Source organism: Pongo abelii, chromosome 6, assembly GCF_028885655.2.
Source record: "Pongo abelii isolate AG06213 chromosome 6, NHGRI_mPonAbe1-v2.0_pri, whole genome shotgun sequence".
In the NCBI taxonomy this organism is placed as follows: domain Eukaryota; kingdom Metazoa; phylum Chordata; class Mammalia; order Primates; family Hominidae; genus Pongo; species Pongo abelii.
The window spans coordinates 75542240-75560399 of record NC_071991.2 but is presented as its reverse complement, the minus strand read 5'-3'; positions in this window follow the sequence as shown (position 1 = coordinate 75560399).

The window sequence follows — 18160 nt, the reverse complement described above, 5'->3', positions numbered from 1 at the left end:
TGGAATTTCCTTGCCTTTTGTCTCTATCAATAGTAGCCCTAATGAACTAACACATGAGGCTTGCAGAGGGCAAGAGAACCTGCTACAGGGAGCAGCTTTCTAACAGTCTCCACCTACTTCCTTTTTGATCTACCACAGTGCTCACAACAAGGCTGCTTACCCTAGGCTGCCTCTAGCCAATGCCTAAACATGGAGAGGGACCTTAGAGCTGGCCCATTCCTGTCTGACATGGGACTCCTCCAGTGAATAACCCTTGCTTGGATACTCTGCACCAGGCTGGCTGACTTTCGTGACTTGAACTGTGATACCAGAAATGTAATATCCAATTTTTTCTATGTTTCTTTCTTTCACAATGGGCACACCTGAATCATATTCTGAAGGCACTCCATGTCTACTCTGGCCCTCTCCCTCTTTATCTTTCACAGGCATTTTCCCTAATAGATCTCTAATATCTTGCACATCTAAAATTGCCTTGGTGTTGCTTCTTGCAGGGCCTGAACTGACAACTACAAAATGGACTTTCTAATTCACAAAAATAAATGATAACACACAAAATAAAGGAAAAATGTATATGTGTCAGAGCTGAAGTAAGGATTAAAATAAAATAAAATGACCTTGCAGATTGCATATTCATGGAATTATTTTTCCAAAAAAGTGATGAGGCATTCTTAGAAAATACAATGGTGCTAGTCAGGCAGAACTGCTATCAAACACTTTCTAACACTTTTGCTTACAAACTACATAATTTGGGTCAAGTTACTCGACACCACTTAGCCTTAGCTTCCTCAATTTAAAAATAAGCATACTAAAAGTTAATAGAATAAATATTTGCTGTAAACACTAGTGGGGCCATAATAGTAATTTAAGGTCAGCATTAATGTTCAACCAGTTGTTATTTTTTCATAACCCCTTTACAGGACTGCTGAGAAAATTTAATGAAACAAAAGTTCAAAGTTTGAAGCATTGTACCTGATAAGAATGTAGTAAAAGCTCAGTTTATGTTAAAAACGAAAGATAACAGTTTAAAGATGGCCACAACTTATTTGACATTCCTCCTATTGAGAAAGAGAATCTCTTTTCTATTCTCATGAATCTGGACTGGTTTTTAACTGCTTTGGTTAATAATGCAATAATAATTTGCAAGTTCTTAGCCTAACTTCAATAGCACAGGCAGCTTATACCTTATACCTCAGTCTGTTAGAGACTACCATGTAATAAGCATGAATACCCCGAGACCACTATTTGTAAGGATCCATACAGAGAGAGGAAAAGAAACAATGAGGTGTCAAACATGAGAGTGAAGAAGTCATTTTGAAAGTGCATCCTCCATCTCCAATTATCCCAGCCAACATCACATGGATCAGACATTAACCACCCAGCCTAGTCCTTCCCAACTTCCTGAACCATGAAATCATGAGCAAAATACAATTGTTTAAAACCATTAAAGTTTAGGGTAGTTACTTATGTAGTGATAGATACCTGAAACAGTTTCTACTCAAAACTGAAAATGCAAAGGGGAATTAAAGAGTTGTGAAATAAATTTTAAAAGTTAAGACTGTTGGAGGCTGTTTCCTTGGACTTTATTTTGATTTCAAGGAAAATAGCACAATTTTTCACAGCACCTGTTACTAAATAAACCAGACTGAACTGAATTTAAACCCTAACTTTGTCACTTGCTGAATGACTGTAAATTAAGTAAATTTCCCAGGCACAGTTTGCTTGTAAGTAAAATAGATATAGTCATAATTTCTAAGGTTATAATAAAGTTATAAGTGGCAAAATGTGAGCACTTTTTTTTCCAGTACATTTTGTGGTATACAGCTTAGTTGGTAGTCTCCCTTAGCAAATGTAGTTGCTTAGTATTTTACCTCATCTATTTTCGAGTTTTGCATTTGAGCCTAGCCTCACAATTCCTGCTTCATAGCCTACGCAACCTGTATTCAGAGTCATTCCAAATCCTTCCTGAGATATAGAGGTGGTAGCAAAAGTGCTCCGTAGACTATGTATCAAATAGACCATTGCCCAAGTTCAAGGAAAAAAATCATAGGCTCTGCTGATTGCCCTTATAAATAAGTCAACTTGGAGACCTTGGTTCCCTAGTACATAGTGCTGGCTTGTAAAACTTTAAGAAAACAATGGTATTCTTTAAAAAGACATGTTTTTTTTCTTTTCCTTTGAATTTAGTTTCAGTAGCTCTACCAATGACCTCTGTCAATAAGGAATATATTACTTTTCAGATTTTGGCATCATTCAGAAATACAGTTCTGCCAAATATGTTTTAAGAAATCTGTCATGCCTGCCTCTATCAGATAGAGTCCATCAGGACATAGATATATACTTAAAATGGTTCTTAGAGAAGGTTTAATGAGAGGATGGTTCGTAAAGTTTGCGAAGAGGTTAAGGGATCCACCAACACTGAGAAAACACACAGAGACTAGAAACTGTAAACTGTTGCCTCACCAATGGCTACAAAAGCAAGGCAATAGAAGTATTTCCATCTTCCAACTGCCCTTGGGAATTTCTTCGGCAAATCCTAAACAGAAGCAGAGAGGTGGAAAGGTCAGTTGATGCAAGACCATGCCATCAGCTTCCTGAGGCATGGAGAAAAGCAGAAAAGAGCACATAATGAACCTCAAGATCCAAGCAGAAAATAAGAAGCACACTGCCTGACTGTTGATTTCAACAGCATTGTTAGCTTGGCTGCTCTGAATGATGGAACTTGGTTTGATGTTGAATAGCTGTCAGACTTGCCTGCCCTATTTATAGTCTATTGCCTTTTTCAAGTCAGCATTCACTAAAAAAAAGAGTGAAAAATAGTCAAAATATGTAGATTATAGGGGAAACACTTCAAATAGAAATTCACTAGTAATTAGAAAAAGCAAATTGCTCTAACACACATATATATATATTATAGAGCATATCTCACTATAATAAGATATTATCTATACCCTTCAGGGCAGCAAAGTTTTCAAGTTTTGTGTTACCGTGGGTTGGTATGGATCTGGCCCCAGGAACTCTCCTGCATTGTTGGTGGGAGTGTAAATTTGTTTATGTTAAAGACACTGTGAGAAATTTCATCCACCATAGTAACATCCTCCAGTCATACTGGGATCAATAGAATTGGACTCCCTGTCTAAATCTGAAGGCCTATTCAGCATTCGTGACAGGCTTCAGCAGGCCTTGCCCTCTCAGATTATTCAGACCTATAAGCTCTGCCCTTGATTTCCAGGAGAGACAAACCTCTCCTCCGCAGCTCATCCACAGTTGTGATCTCCCCTCAACAGAGTGAGTAAAACTCAAACTGGCACTCATAATTTTAGCCTGGAAATAAATCGCATCCTAGACAATCCCTCCAGGCACTAATCAACATGTGCTCAGGCCATGTCTACCCAGAACACGCTTTTCTGTTACAATACTTATTTGGGGGTGGAGAGAATTTTAGTGATTTCTTGTTGTTATTTTCTACTTTGCATTTTTTTATATTGCTTAAACAACTTATAGTGAGCAGATATCATTTGGAAGCGTGCAAACAAAACAAAATGAATAATAACAAATGGTGTTTAATCTTGAAATAATTTAAAGTTTTAAAAATAAACGAATTATTTTCTTAAAGATGGAGGATCTCCGAGAAGAAAAAGTTTTTAAAAAGCAATTAGTTTGCAAATGAATTATGTTCATTTCCAGAGATAATTTGTAAACAATTCTTATTCTCGTTTTATAGAAAAACATATAGAAATTTTGAGTTGGAATGTAAATGATACTACTTATAAGAATCCAAATGTTAAAATCTCAACTTTGAATTTTACATTTTCATAAAAAATACAAAACTCATTTGCACAAGTCCACTCATAGCAGAACAACAGCTACCAAAACCCAAGTCTCTCAAGTGAACACACTGAGTCTTAGGAGCCTTAGTATATATCTTTTAATATTAAATAATTGCCTTACTGACCTCTATCTTTGATCTATCCAAATAATGTTTTTATTAATAAATGGTGATTGTTTTTTAACCTACAATAGATAATGTTTATAATAAAATTTAAAATAGTCTTCTTTTCCTTTTTCTTTTTTTTTTTTTTGAGATGGAGTCCTGCTCTGTTGCCCAGGCTGGAGTGCAATGGTGCAGTCTCAGCTCACTGGAACCTCTGCCTCCCGGGTTCAAACGATTCTCCTGCCTCAGCCTCCCAAGTAGCTGGGATTACAGCCATGTGCCACCATGCCTAGCTAATTTTTGTAATTTTTAGTAGAGATGGGATTTCGCCATGTTGGCCAGGCTGGTCTTGAACTCCCGACCTCAGGGTGATCTGCCCACCTCGGCCTCCCAAAGTGCTGGGATTACAGGTGTGAGCCACTGCACCTGGCTGAAATAGCCTTCTTTTCAAACATCAAACATATAAATCTTAGAATATGTTAGCATGAGTGAGTGGTCAACAATCAAATGATTTAGTTCTTTAGATTAGTTTAGAACACAGTTTTAATTTAATGGCCTCTTTATGTATCTACCTAAATACGATAATTTTTAGGGAATATAATTGCTCTGATTAGGATTTTAAGAACCATCAGGAAATAAATACTCCCATTGATTCTATGTGGCTTTCAAGAAAATTAACACACTCCATGCTAAATAGGACAGTGGTACTCAAATGTGAGTGAGAACAAGACTTATCTGAAGTACTTATTAAAAATGGAAACCCTTACACTTCACACCCAAAGAATCTGATTCATTGGCAGAGTTGGAAAATCTGTACTTTATGGAATGAATGAAACACAAGCCATTCTAATAGAAGGTGCCCATGAGTATAAGTTTATAAAGAAGATAACACAGTGATATTTTCTTTTCCTATTATCTCACAAATATAAGCAAGTTCTAACACCATATACATAAGTATATGTATAAATTTATAGACATACATATACCTAGTTTCTATTTTATTTATAATTTTTAATATAAGCCATTATTCACTTCTCTAATTTATGCCATAAAATTAAAAACAAGATATACCTTTATATGCACAATGGGACACTAATAGCTTCCAATTCTGGTCTACATTTCGATTTATATTGAGTTGAAGAGATATAAATAGCCTTTTCAATATGTGGTTTCATGGCTCTCTGAGAAGGGTTTGTACTAACATGAACAAGAAGAAGCTTACAAAAGAACATAGTAAGTTTAATAAATGTCATCATATGCACATCAAGGGTTTTGATGGCTACCACTAAATGATAATATAAATAATATTATTGGCTGTCCCTTTTCTGAATATTGACAAGTTACCATTTTGTTCTTCGGTTCATGGCATGAATCAATGTTTCTTAGTTCATAAGAACCACATGAAAAGTTTTCTGAAACATACAGTTACCAGTTTTCACCATACCTTTTTCATTCCATATGCAAAGGATAGAATCTGATGGTGTGTCTTTTAAAAAATGCACCCAAGTGATTCTGATGTGAATATAGGGAACTACTCGTCTTTAATCTTAGTACTCAATTGTTCATATTCTTTTGATAAATTACTTGATTACAGAACAGCTAATAAATGATTTTTGAAATATCTAGGCCAGAGATTTGAAAAGTGTTAGCAGGTGAATAACATGTAGTAATCTTTCAAATGATAATCTAATTGAAGCTATATGCTCTTTTCTTGAAATATTTAAAATATTTGGCATGCATGCTTTCATCAGTGTATCAAGCCCAATCCAGGAGCTTGAAGGGCCATCTGAAACCTACTCAAGTACATTCTAAAAACCATTGATTCTAGATTAAGGAAACCTAGGCATAGCTGAAAATCTGAAGACCATGCTGTTCAGGCAATCCTCTATAAACTTTACTTTTCACACTTGGGTGTGTCTGAAAACTACACATGTATGTCATAAAAAAATCATTGATTCTAGGTTAAGGACATGTAGGCATAGCTGAATATCTGAGGACCATGCCCTTCAGACAATCCTCCATGAACCCTATGTTTCACAATCAGGTGTTTGATGATGCTGAAGGAGTACATGATTGTAAATCCTGACAAGAAAACCTAAAATAGGTATGCTGCACTTACAAAATCAAGAACATTTTTATATACTTTAAAAAGTAGTTGGGTAGAGGGTGTTATTTTCTAAGTAAGACGCTTAATTAAGACTCATGTGTAGGCATTTGGCAATCCTACTTCTGCCCACAGGTCCCAATGAGGCATGCCTTCAGGCAGACTCAGAACTTCCTTATACTATAGTTCTGGGTCTAATCCAAGTTATACAGCAATTCCAGTTTTTTTTTGTTTTAAATTGACAGATAAATTCACCCAGTATGACATGATGTTTTGAAGTATGTAGTCATTGCAGAATGACTAAACCTAGATAATTCTCATATGCATTATCTCACATAGTTATCATTTTTATGGCAAAAAATTACTTGATGTCCACTCCCTTAGCATTTTTCAAGAATACAATATACACTCATTTGTCACTTAACCATGGGGATACATTCTGAGAAATGCGTTTTAGGCAATTTCATCACTGTACAAACATCAGAAATTACTTATACAAACCTAGATGGTATAGCTTACAACACACTTGGGTTGTGTGGTATAACCTATTACTCCCAGGCTACTAACCTGTATGGCATATTACTGTACTGAATGCTGTAGGCAATTGTAGAACAATAGTATTTGCGTATCTCAGCATATGTAAACATTAAAAAGGTACAATAAAAATACATTATTAAATCATATGATACTATCATCCTATATGTAGTCTGTAATGGAACAAAACATGGCATAAGACTGTATTACTAACTATAGTTACTGTATTGCACAGTAGATCTATTGAATGTATTCTTCCTAACTGAAATTTTGTATCCTTTGGCCAATATCTCCTCAACCCTCTGCTCCAAGCACCCCAGCCCTGGTAACCTTGATTCTACTCTCTATTTGTATGAGATCAACTTTTATAGATTTCACATATTAGTAAGATCCTGTGGTAGTTATCTCTGCCTTGCTTATTTTTTAACATAATGTCCTTGTAGTTAATTCTCATAATTTTATATTGTCTCAGCATCCATTTTGACTACAAGTTTTATTTTCTCGTACCAGAATCAGGACTCAATCACCCTTGATACCATTTCCAGTTCTATACCATGCCCAAGTGGCACAAGCTGGTAGCTAGAGATGAAAACTTAGAGAAGTCTCCCCTGCCTCATTGACTGGACTCCCAGCTTTTCCAATTTAAGTGGCCCACATCCTATTCCCTTATATTGTATACTACCAGTTGCCACACGCTCTCTTTCTTTGTCTGACTCTTCATTGCTTCCTTGCTTGACCTGGGGACTGAAGACTGCCTTCCCAGCTCATTGTGCCCTCCTTGCCCAGGATCTGTAAACAAAAACTCTTTGAACTTGTTTTTTATTGAGGTGGTGTATTAAATTTTCACCTTCCATCTGAAGAATTAAAGGCTGCCCCAGCATCAGAGGGAATGGACGTGGGTCAGACTAGAGCCACAAGGGCATTTGCCAGTATAAACTCCTTGCCTACATGAGGGAGGTCCTGGTCACAGGTTAGACAACTAAACATTAGGCTGTTTGCCAAGTAAAAGAAGCACTCCTTAAAAGTCTCACTATACACACTCACTTTTAGCTCTCTTTTGTGTTAGTCTGTTTGTGTTTCTATAAAGGAATACCTGGGACTGGGTAATTTCATAAAGAAGTTCTATTTCATGATTCTTCAGGCTATACAGGAAGCATGCTGCCAGCATCTGCTTCTGGTGAGGGTTCAGGAATCTTACAGCCATGGCAGAAGACAAAGGGAAAGCACGCATATCACATGGCAAGAGAGTGAGCAGGAGAGAGATACCAGACTCTTTTAAACAACCAGCTCCTGTGTGAACTAACAGATTAAGAACTCATTACTGTGGGGAGGGCACCAAGCCATTCATGAGGGATCCACCCTCATGACCAAACACTTCTCACTAGGCTCCACCTGCAACACTGGGGATGTCACATTTCAACATGAGATTTGGAGGGGACAAATATCCAAACCATATTACTGTACTCCTGGCTCCCCAAATCTCATGTCCTTCTAACATTGCAAAATACAATAATCTCTTCCCAACAGTCCCCCAAATTCTTAACTTTTTCTGACATCAAGTCCAAAGAACAAAGTCTCATCCGAGATTCAAGGCAAGTCCCTTCCACCTATGAGCCTGTAGGATCAAAAATAAGTTATTTACTTCCAATGTACAATGATGGCACAGGCATTGGGTTAACATTCCCATTCCAAGGGAGAAACTGGCCAAAAGAAAAAGGTAACAGGCCCCACACATATCCAAAATCCAGCAGGGCATACATTAAACCTTAGAGCTCCAACATCATCTTTGACTCCATGTCCCACATCCAGAGCATACTGGTTCAAGGAGTGGGCTCCCAAGGCACTGGGCAGCTCTGCCCCTGTGGCTTTGCAGGGTGCAGTCCCTGTGGCTACTCTTACAGGCGGGAATTGAGTGCCTGCAGCTTTTCCAGGTCCAGGATGCATGCTGCTAGTGGCTCAACCATTACTGACCCTGGAGGGTGGTGGTCTCCTTCCCACAGCTCTACTAGGAAGTACCCCAATGGGGACTCTATGTGGGGATCCTCACATTCCCCCTCAACACTGTCTTAGCAGACTGTTGAGCACTTTGCTGCTTAGAAGTTTCTTCTGCCAGGTACCCTAAATCACCACTCTCAAGTTTTGCCTTCCATAAATCCCTAGGGCATGGACACAATGCAGCCAAATTTTTTGCTAAGGCATGACAGGGGTGATCTTTGCTCCATTTCCCAATAACTTCATCATTTCCATCTAAGGACTTGTCAGCCTGGCCTTCACTGTCCACATTTTCTATCACCATTTTGGTCACAACCATTTAACCAGTCTCTAAGAAGTTCCAAAGTTTCCCTCATCTTCCTGTCTTCTAAGTCCTGCAAATTCTTCCAACTTCTGCCTGTCACCAAGCTCCAAAGCTCCTTCCACATTTTCAGGTATCTCTATTGCAATGCTCCACTCCTTAGTACCAATTTTCTGTGTTAGTTCATTGTGTTGCTATAAAGGAATACCCAAGACTGGGTAATTTATAAAGAAAAGAGTTATATTTCAGCTCATGATTCTGCAGGCTGTACAGAAAGCATGATGCCAGCATCTGCTTATGGCAAAAGCCTCAGGAGGCTTACAATCATAACAGAAGATGGAGGGAAAGCTGGCATATCACACAGTGAAAGAGCAAGCAAGAGAGAGATGAGGCTTTTATTTTTGGAGGCGGAATCTTGCCCTGTCACCAGGCTGGAGTGAAGTAGCAAAATCTCGGCTCACTGCAACCTCTGCCTCCTGGGTTTGAGCGATTCTTCTGCCTCAGCCTCTTGACTAGCTGGGACTACAGGCGCTCGCCACCACGCGCGGCTAATTTTTGTATTTTTAGTAGAGACGGGGTTTCACCATATTGGCCAGGCTGGTCTCGAACTCCTGACCTCATGATCTGCCCGCCTCAGCCTCCCAAAGTGCTGGAGTGAGCCACCATGCCTGGCCAATATCAGACTCTTTATAACAACCAGCTCTTGTGTAAACTAACAGAACAAGGACTCATTGCTGTAGGGAAGGTACCAAGCCATTCCAGAGAGAACTAGCCCCATGACCCAAACATAAGATCCACCTCTAACACTGAGAGTTACATTTCTAACATGAGATTTGGAAGGGGCAAATATCCAAACAGTATCACCTTCATTTCCTCTTATGGCATTTCCTTTTAGGGCCACTAACTTCTCTGGTATTGTGACCCAATTTAGCTGGGTACTCTCAAAACAGTCCTCCAGGTTCATCCGTGCTATTGAAATAATGGAATTCCCTTCTTGTTATGGAAAAAGATACTGCTTTACAAAATCACCACCAATTTTCAAATTATCAACATAAAAATATCTAAACTAAATGCTCATAGCCAAATAATTGTTATTAAGTTTAAATGGCATAAAAATTCATTTTCATTGTTGGAGTAAATCTAACTGCTATGTCTTTAAAACATAAGTGAAATAAAATAATAGGCATGCAATGCAGCAATGGCCTTTTCAAAATTGCAATGATCGGTATTAAAATTACTCTAGTTTGCCAAATATGGTCAGAAGAGATTGCAAATGACATTTGCAGGTATTAGTATGAGTTGTAAAAGCACAAATTTTAGTAGCCATTAAGATGATCCTGTGTCCCCTTGAAAGTAATTATGAATCCCATCTGTAACATTTGTCTCTTGTTGAGAAACAGCTAAGTGGGGAGCCTGATTTTACTAAAATTTCAATTTTTTTAACATGTCCATATGTATATATTGACAAACCACTGTGTAATGTATAGGAGATTAATTCAATCCAATCTAATAACCATTTGTTGATATTTGAAAATGCTGATCTAGTTAATGTTCCTTGGAGAATGAAGGCAGTCTTTGCCTTTAATAAATATGTAATTCCCACTTTTCAGATATGCCTCAAAAAAAGCAAATCCACCAAATTTTTTTTGGCCACTGCTAGATATTATTATATAAGCTCATTAACAGGATGCTAAACATAAAACTGAATAGCAAACAATGCTATTCAAATGCTTTAGATTTCCAGCCTGGAAGAGTGAAAGCTATTTTACAATAAACTAGAAATTAGCCCCGTTAGTACCATATCATTGCTATCATTTGCAACAGACATAGCCATTTAATGAATATACATTATCCTGAATATTAATTTCCTATTATTATAAAATGTCAGGCCAGCACAATTGCTGGCCTTGTCATCTTGTAATACTCCATGATATGACAGAAAATTGGTCTCTAAAGGAAACTATTGAAGAAATAAATCTATTTCAACAATTTTTAAAAAATTTTATCTCTATATAGCAAATTCATGTAAAGTAATAAGAGAACTCTTCAGATTTATACTTTATTTCTAAAATAACATAACTAAAATAAAACTGATTTGGGGGATATGTATGTATATAACTATATTTTCTCTAATAAAACAAAATTGATTGATACCGAAATTTATAACACCATACATAAAATAGCATAGATGTTACCTAAGGTGTCATTCTAATATCAAATATCTAAGTTCATTATAAAAGTCTGCTTAACAATCATTGAACACTTTCCATCTTCCCATTGAAATACACATGGGGTACTCAACATGCTCTACATCTCAACATTGGAGACTGAAGATTCAACATTACAGGATCTTGAGATAAATTCTCCTTTGTTACAGTGTACAAGTTTCTCAAATGAGCCAGAGCAGCATGGTTACGAAAAAAGAAGGGAAGAAAAACTGTGAGCCACTTGTTCCTCGTGGGCCTGGCTTGGTGATAAAAGAACACTGACATGAAAATGGAATGGGATCTGCTTAAATATTATTTTCTGAGTTGGCCAAAGCCAGTTATGTCTCTCTCCCCTCTAACATGTTATTCCCCATTTCTACTTCTCTGTATGCCCTATAGGCACCAGTGATTTTCAGTTTGAAGGAAAGTTTAGTGTCTATTTCTGGGAACTGCAAGTTTGTTACTAATCAAATTAGAAACAGAGTGTATCCATTTTAAATCTCCATAGAAAAGAGAAGGAACAAAAATAGAAAAATCTAAGAACCATTAAAAATACTTATCAAAACTTGACATGACAGACACAAGAAATTAATAACCAGAGATGGGAAAATTCTAAATAAGTGAAAATCGATAATATACTTAAAGAATATTTTACTATTATACAATAGATTGGTATACAATTGTTTAATATCAAGATAACTATTAATATGTAAAATTGTGACCTCTGTTCTTAATTGATTACAAATGTTTGTTGTGTTGTGTGTTTTCTCCATGAAGGCACTATTCTAGGCACTAGAAATACTATCAAATGAAACAAGTATTATGATCCTGCCCCAATGAAGCTTACAGTCTAGAGTCTAGCAGAATCAATTGAGAAAAATCAAATTATAATCTTATATTGTCAGCTCAGTAATTTTTGGAAAGGCATTCAATGAGCCACAAAGTTATGTATTGGGGGTGTATGTGTGTGTGTGTGTGTGTGTGTGTGTGTGTGTAAAAAGAAAGAGACACAGATTAACTATGGATGCCTACCATCACCATTATCATTTAATATTATTTTGAAATTCTGAATCTAAATTGTAAATTAAGAATTTAAACTGAATAGAAGTTTTTAAAAAGAAGAGGTAAATTTACTATTGCACATTTTTATACATTTGTATTCAATAAAGCTATTGTATAACCACAATAAACTCTTCATATTAAATATTAAATACTAAATACATGCAAGTTAAATATGAACATTAAGAAAATAAAATTGAAATGGATACTGCTTACAAAAAAAATAACGAAATGCTGAAATCTTGGGCAAATATTAAATAAATTTAAAATTTACACTGCCTCTGAAGAAAAAATAAAAGTTTCCGCAATAAGGTGTGGGGTTGAATAGTATTCCCCTAAAATGTATGTCCATCTGAAACATCAGAATGTAATCTTCCTTTGGAAGTAGGGTATTTGCAGATGTTATTATTGAAGATGAAGTCATAGTGGACTCGGGTGGGCCCTAAATCCAATGATTGGTACCCATATAGAAGGCCATGTGAAGACATAGATGGGAGAAACACCATGTGACAACAGAGATAGAGATTGGAATGATGCAGGCATAAGTCAATGAATGCCAAGGACTACCCGAATCCATGAGAAGTTAGAAAGACACAAGGAAGTGTTCTTCCCTATAGCCTTCAGAAGGAGCATAACCTACCAACACCTTAATTTTGTACTAGTAGCCTCCAGAGAGTGAAAGAATAAATTTCTGTTGTTGAAAGACATCCAGTTTGTGATACTGTATTATGGTAGCCCTAGTAAACTAAGACAATTAAAAATATAAAAAATATTTTACAATGTCCAATAGTTCATCTATTATGTAGATATGTCAGTGTTATGTGACAAAAGTATACTTCTGAGGTCATGAGACTCTTGATGATGAAATATTTAGAAAAACAACATCCAACTCTATAGTGTATAAAATAATTACTATTGATGTATTATCTCATACTGTCATTAACACTTGTCTTTGAATATACTGCATTAGCCATGATCACAGAACAAGTGCTCACTGGCTGACAGATATTGGTTCTGAGTTCCTCCCTCAATTATAGTCTCTAAACCTAATCACAAAACATTTTGACTGGGAATTATTTTAACTCTGAGAGCTTTAGGGGGAAAAAAGAATAATAATTTCTCATAGGGGAGCAATCTCTATTTGAAGACTTTTAAAGTATTCTTTTATTAACTTAATCAGTGTAATGTTGTCAAACCATTACCAAGAATGGAAACTCGACTACAATGTATTGACTGTCCAGGCCAAAGTGAAGCTTACTGAGCTGGGAGGTGAGTCAGTGATATATTCTTCCTTGTGTATATGTACAGCCTCAAGGTAAGCATGTCTCTTCAGCAGCATTCTAACCTTCTAGCTGCTTTAATAAAAGACTGATGCACAATATTTGTTAAGTGCAAGCCAATTAAAACAACACTTTGCTTATTTAAATACATTCAAAATGTAGCAAACCTTCGGCTTTAGAATTTATCCTTTCACGTAAATCTTTCAGCTCTTAACATAAACAGCATTATACACATGACATCAACAGCTTTTGATGGCCAGAGGTATTACGACTGAGCTTTCCTTTGACTCAATTATTGCTGAAATTGACTGCAGTTTATCAGTGAGTAGACAATATTGGTATGGTTTGAAGCTAAGTAATTTGATATTTTCTAAAAGTTTATTCTTAATATTGCACTAATTTCTTTTATCCTCCTTGTTCTTATCCTAGTTGTCATCATCAAAATCCTCATTCAGCATCTATTACTTCATTTAAAATTAGGCTAGTTGATAAGGATATAATAATGTCTTGGTCCATCTGTACTGATATAAAAAATACCATAGACTAACTAATTTATAAACAACAGAAATTTGTTTCTCACAGTTCTGTAGCCTGAGAGGTCCCAGATCAAGGCACCAGCAGGTTCCATGTCTGGTGAGGTCCCCATCTCTCTGCTTTCATAATGGTGACTCAACACTGTGTCCTCACATGGCTGAAAAGCAGAAGAGTAAAAAAAGCCTAGTTCACTCACTCCAGCCCTTGGTAAAGCACTAATCTATTCATGAGAGCAGAGCCCTCATGAAAAAATCACCTCCTAAAGGCCCCACCTCTTAATACCACCATAATAGAGATTAAGTTTCAACACCTGAAATTGGAAGGGCACTCAGACCATAGCAAATAGTGAATACAGATCTTACATTTGTTAGGGTAAAACAAAATAGAAAAATTGACTATTTCAATGCAGAGTGGTATGTGATGGTATGTGGGATTATAGTCTGCTAAGGTAGTACAAAACAAGGCATTTAACCTGTGTTTGGTGTCAATAATCTCATCAGGATAATTCCTGTTCCTCCTTCTTATTTCAGTTTAGTTAATCTTCTGCTAAAGAGTCACACTGGAACTCTGGGGTAAGAGAGAGCATGGTGCTTTGAATTAAAGCAAATTTAATATGACTCCATGAAAGAAGAGAATAAAATTTAGTGTAGCTCAAGTACAGAGTTCAAGCATGAAAGTGGTGATAAATGAAGCAGGTGGTACATTATTGGTGCTAGAGCATGCATGGTCTTATAAACTCTTCTATCATATATATTTCTTCCCCCAAACTAAGCTGGGATTCTACAAGTTTTTTAGATTTTCTGTGCTTTCTTCTACCTCCAGATGTACACATACTGGTTTCCCAAGCTACAGTAAACCTACTCCCATTCTTTGCCTGCATTATTTCAACCCACCTTTTAGGTCTCAAGTAGTACATCACCTCCTCAGGAAAATTTTAGAGTGATATAATGAATCCAAAGATAATCCACAATAATCCACATTCTATATAATCTCCATTCCTTGAGTGTGGGCAAGACCTACTAATATTACTGAATATCACTCCAAGATTAGGTTACTGATCAGCTGTTTTTATGTTAATTCAAAGGGATATTATCCTGGGTGGGCTTGACCTAGCCAGAGTAACATTTAAAAGAAGGTGAAGTATCAGAGAACTCTCTCTGCTGGCCTAGAAGAAACCAACAGTTACATTGTGAGCTGTCTTCGCAGAGGACCACAGGAAAGCTCAGTCATACAACCACTAAGAACTGAATTCTGCCAGCAGTTTTGATTAAGCTTGTAAAAGGGCCCCACATTAACCCATTTTCCTGCTGCTATAAAAAACTGCCCAAGACTAAGTAATTTATAAAGCAAAGAGATTTAATTGATTCACAATTCAGCATGGCTAGGGAGGCTTCAGGAAACTTACAATCATGGCAGAAAGCGAAGGGGAAGCAAGGCACCTTCTCCATAAGAGAGCAGGAAGGAGAAGTGGCAAGCAAAGGAGAAAGAGCCCCTTATAAAACCATCAGGTCTCCTGAGAACTCACTCACTATCAGGAGAACAGCTTGAGAAAACTACCCCCATGATTGAATTACCTCCACCTGCTCTCTCCCTTGGCACGTGGGGATTATGGGGATTGTAATTCAAGATGAGATTTGGGTGGGGATACAAAGCCTAACCCTATCAGACTCTGAACTCCAAATGAGGCTGCAACCCCAGCCAACATCTTGATTTCTGTCTTATGATACCCTGAGTAGAGAACCCAGTTTTTATGTGCCTAACTCCTGAAAAAAGAGAAAATAATTTACTATTTATTTAAGCTGCTAAATATATGGGTAATTTTTATGCATCAATAGGAATCTAATAGACCTCTCCAACCCTCACTAGAAGTTTTTTCTTATATATTACCATAGCTTTCTGTTCTTCTGTTTTGTTTACCACTGCACCAAGTACTATACCTTGCCATAATATTCACTCAAAACATATTTATTAACCAAATGAGTCAGGGGGAACCATTGAACAGTTTTAAGCATTGGAATGAAGTGATAGTAAATACCCTGAACACTAGTTATAATTAAACACAATTTTGTACATAACCTGTTCCCAACATAATTGTTAACTCCGTCTCTCACCATTGGCAGACTTCTCAATCAGCACCACATATTTTCGACATTTGTCTGACACTTGTGTTTTGCTATGCGTGCCACTTCTCTGATAATTTATTCTTTTTTTGACTGTTTTCCCCATTTTCTTGTTTTTACTTGAAAAGCACTCACTCTCAAGTATTGTCCACCCTTTATGTATCCAACATGCTATGTTATCAGTAAAGCCTTCATCTTTAACTCTGCTTTCCCTGAGTATCACCTTTGGTATTCAGAAGACAGAAATGCTCTCTCAGTGTTCCTGCCTGCAGTACAGAATGATTCACGCTGATACTTAGCTTTGAATTTGGGCAGAGTAAAATACCACCTGTTTGTGCTTTTGGGTTTAGAATTGTCCACTCAGTAACAAGACACGTCAATCTTGAAAGCCATTCAACTAGTCACTAAGCAGAAAAGTACATATTTGCAGTTTGGATTCAGGTATCCATCAGATGAGATTCTGAAGAGATATTCTGATTCTGATGCTTTTTTACATGATTTTCATAGACCAAACACATAGTTCTGTTGCTTTCACATAAACGCCATTTTGTTGTATTTTTGTTTATAACATAGCAAGTATACATTTAAACTTTGAATGTTTGTATATTATCATGGGTAAATTCAAGAACTGATCAAATCAGTCCTTCCTCTTCCTCCATTTTATGTACAGTGGAAAACAATTTACTCCATTTTGCCATCCCTCATTCTATTTTACTCTCTTCACTAATCCTTTCTCTCCTTTTGTGATGTCTCAAACATGGCTGCAATAACACTAAATGGGAAGCAACCCCTTGGGTGAGGGCTATTACTGACCTATAATTTTCTAAGAAGTGATGGGTCATGAGATCCTTTTGAGTAAGCCACTTGAAAATGCACACGAATGAGCATATGTTATTAGTGAATAGAGCCCTTAGAGAGCCATTGTGGTGGCTTAACTTATATTATGACTCATTCTCTGTAATTTAATTCCAGAGCAATTACTGGTACTAGGCATCTAAAAAATAAGAAATCTTTCCTCTTTCAGATTTCTCTCTCTCTCTCTCTTCAATACAGATTCAAGCACAGAAGCTGAACAAAATTACAAATAAATATGGATCTTCTTGTTAGGCTGTGGAAACTGGGATTTCTGTTGCTGGTTCTCTCCAATTATAGGGAAGTGTGGAGCAGAAGATATTGAGACAATTTACTGACAATTTTTTTTCTACTTAAAATATTGAATAGATAAAATTTAAAATGATTGCAGAAATAAACAAGATATTTAGATACAAATTGTATTAATTAAAAGACTGATTTTCAACATTCAGAAGAAAAGAGATAATTTTTCCAGTATTGAAAATATTTTCTAGTTCAAAGCAGTTACAGTCAACGTTAATAAAAACAATTTTGATTTGCACTAAAAATCATCTAGCTAATTCATAAGCATAGTAGAATTCTACATCTGCACTTTACATAAGCCACGATAAACCAGGATCAAAATGTGCTGAGTAAATGCGTGGTAAATGCCACAGAGGTCTTCATGTGCTCCATGACCAAGGAGGACTCAGGGGATAAAGTGGGTGTTGTGTTCCTTGTGTAACTTGAATATATACCACTAATTATCATGAGGCTGACAGTTTATGTTTTACTTTGAAAAAACTTTGCGTCCTTGATAGTTTCTAATAAAAGGTGCGCAAACACATAAAGTCCGTTTTGTTTCAGGGAATGCTGGAAGAAGTCTGCTTACTACATTTTCTAATAAAACATATATATATGTATATATTAGTATATATATTAATATAAAAGTATAGGTATACTTTTATTAATTGATACAAAACTGAAATAATTTTATAGTTAATAGGTTTTAGATCAGCTCAATAGGTGGTTCAGAGCAAAGGAAAGGAAAATTCTGTTATTTTAAATAAGAAAATTCTAATTTTTGAGAAATTTTATTTATCTCTAAATAAAATTCTTTTAACATAAGAGTTAATGTCTAGGACTGTGATTGTTGGGTCATATGGTATATCTATGTAAACCTTTTTCTTTTTTTTCTGAACGGAGTTTGGCTCTGTCGCACAAGCTGGAGTACAGTGGCACGATCTCGGCTCGTTGCAACCTCCGC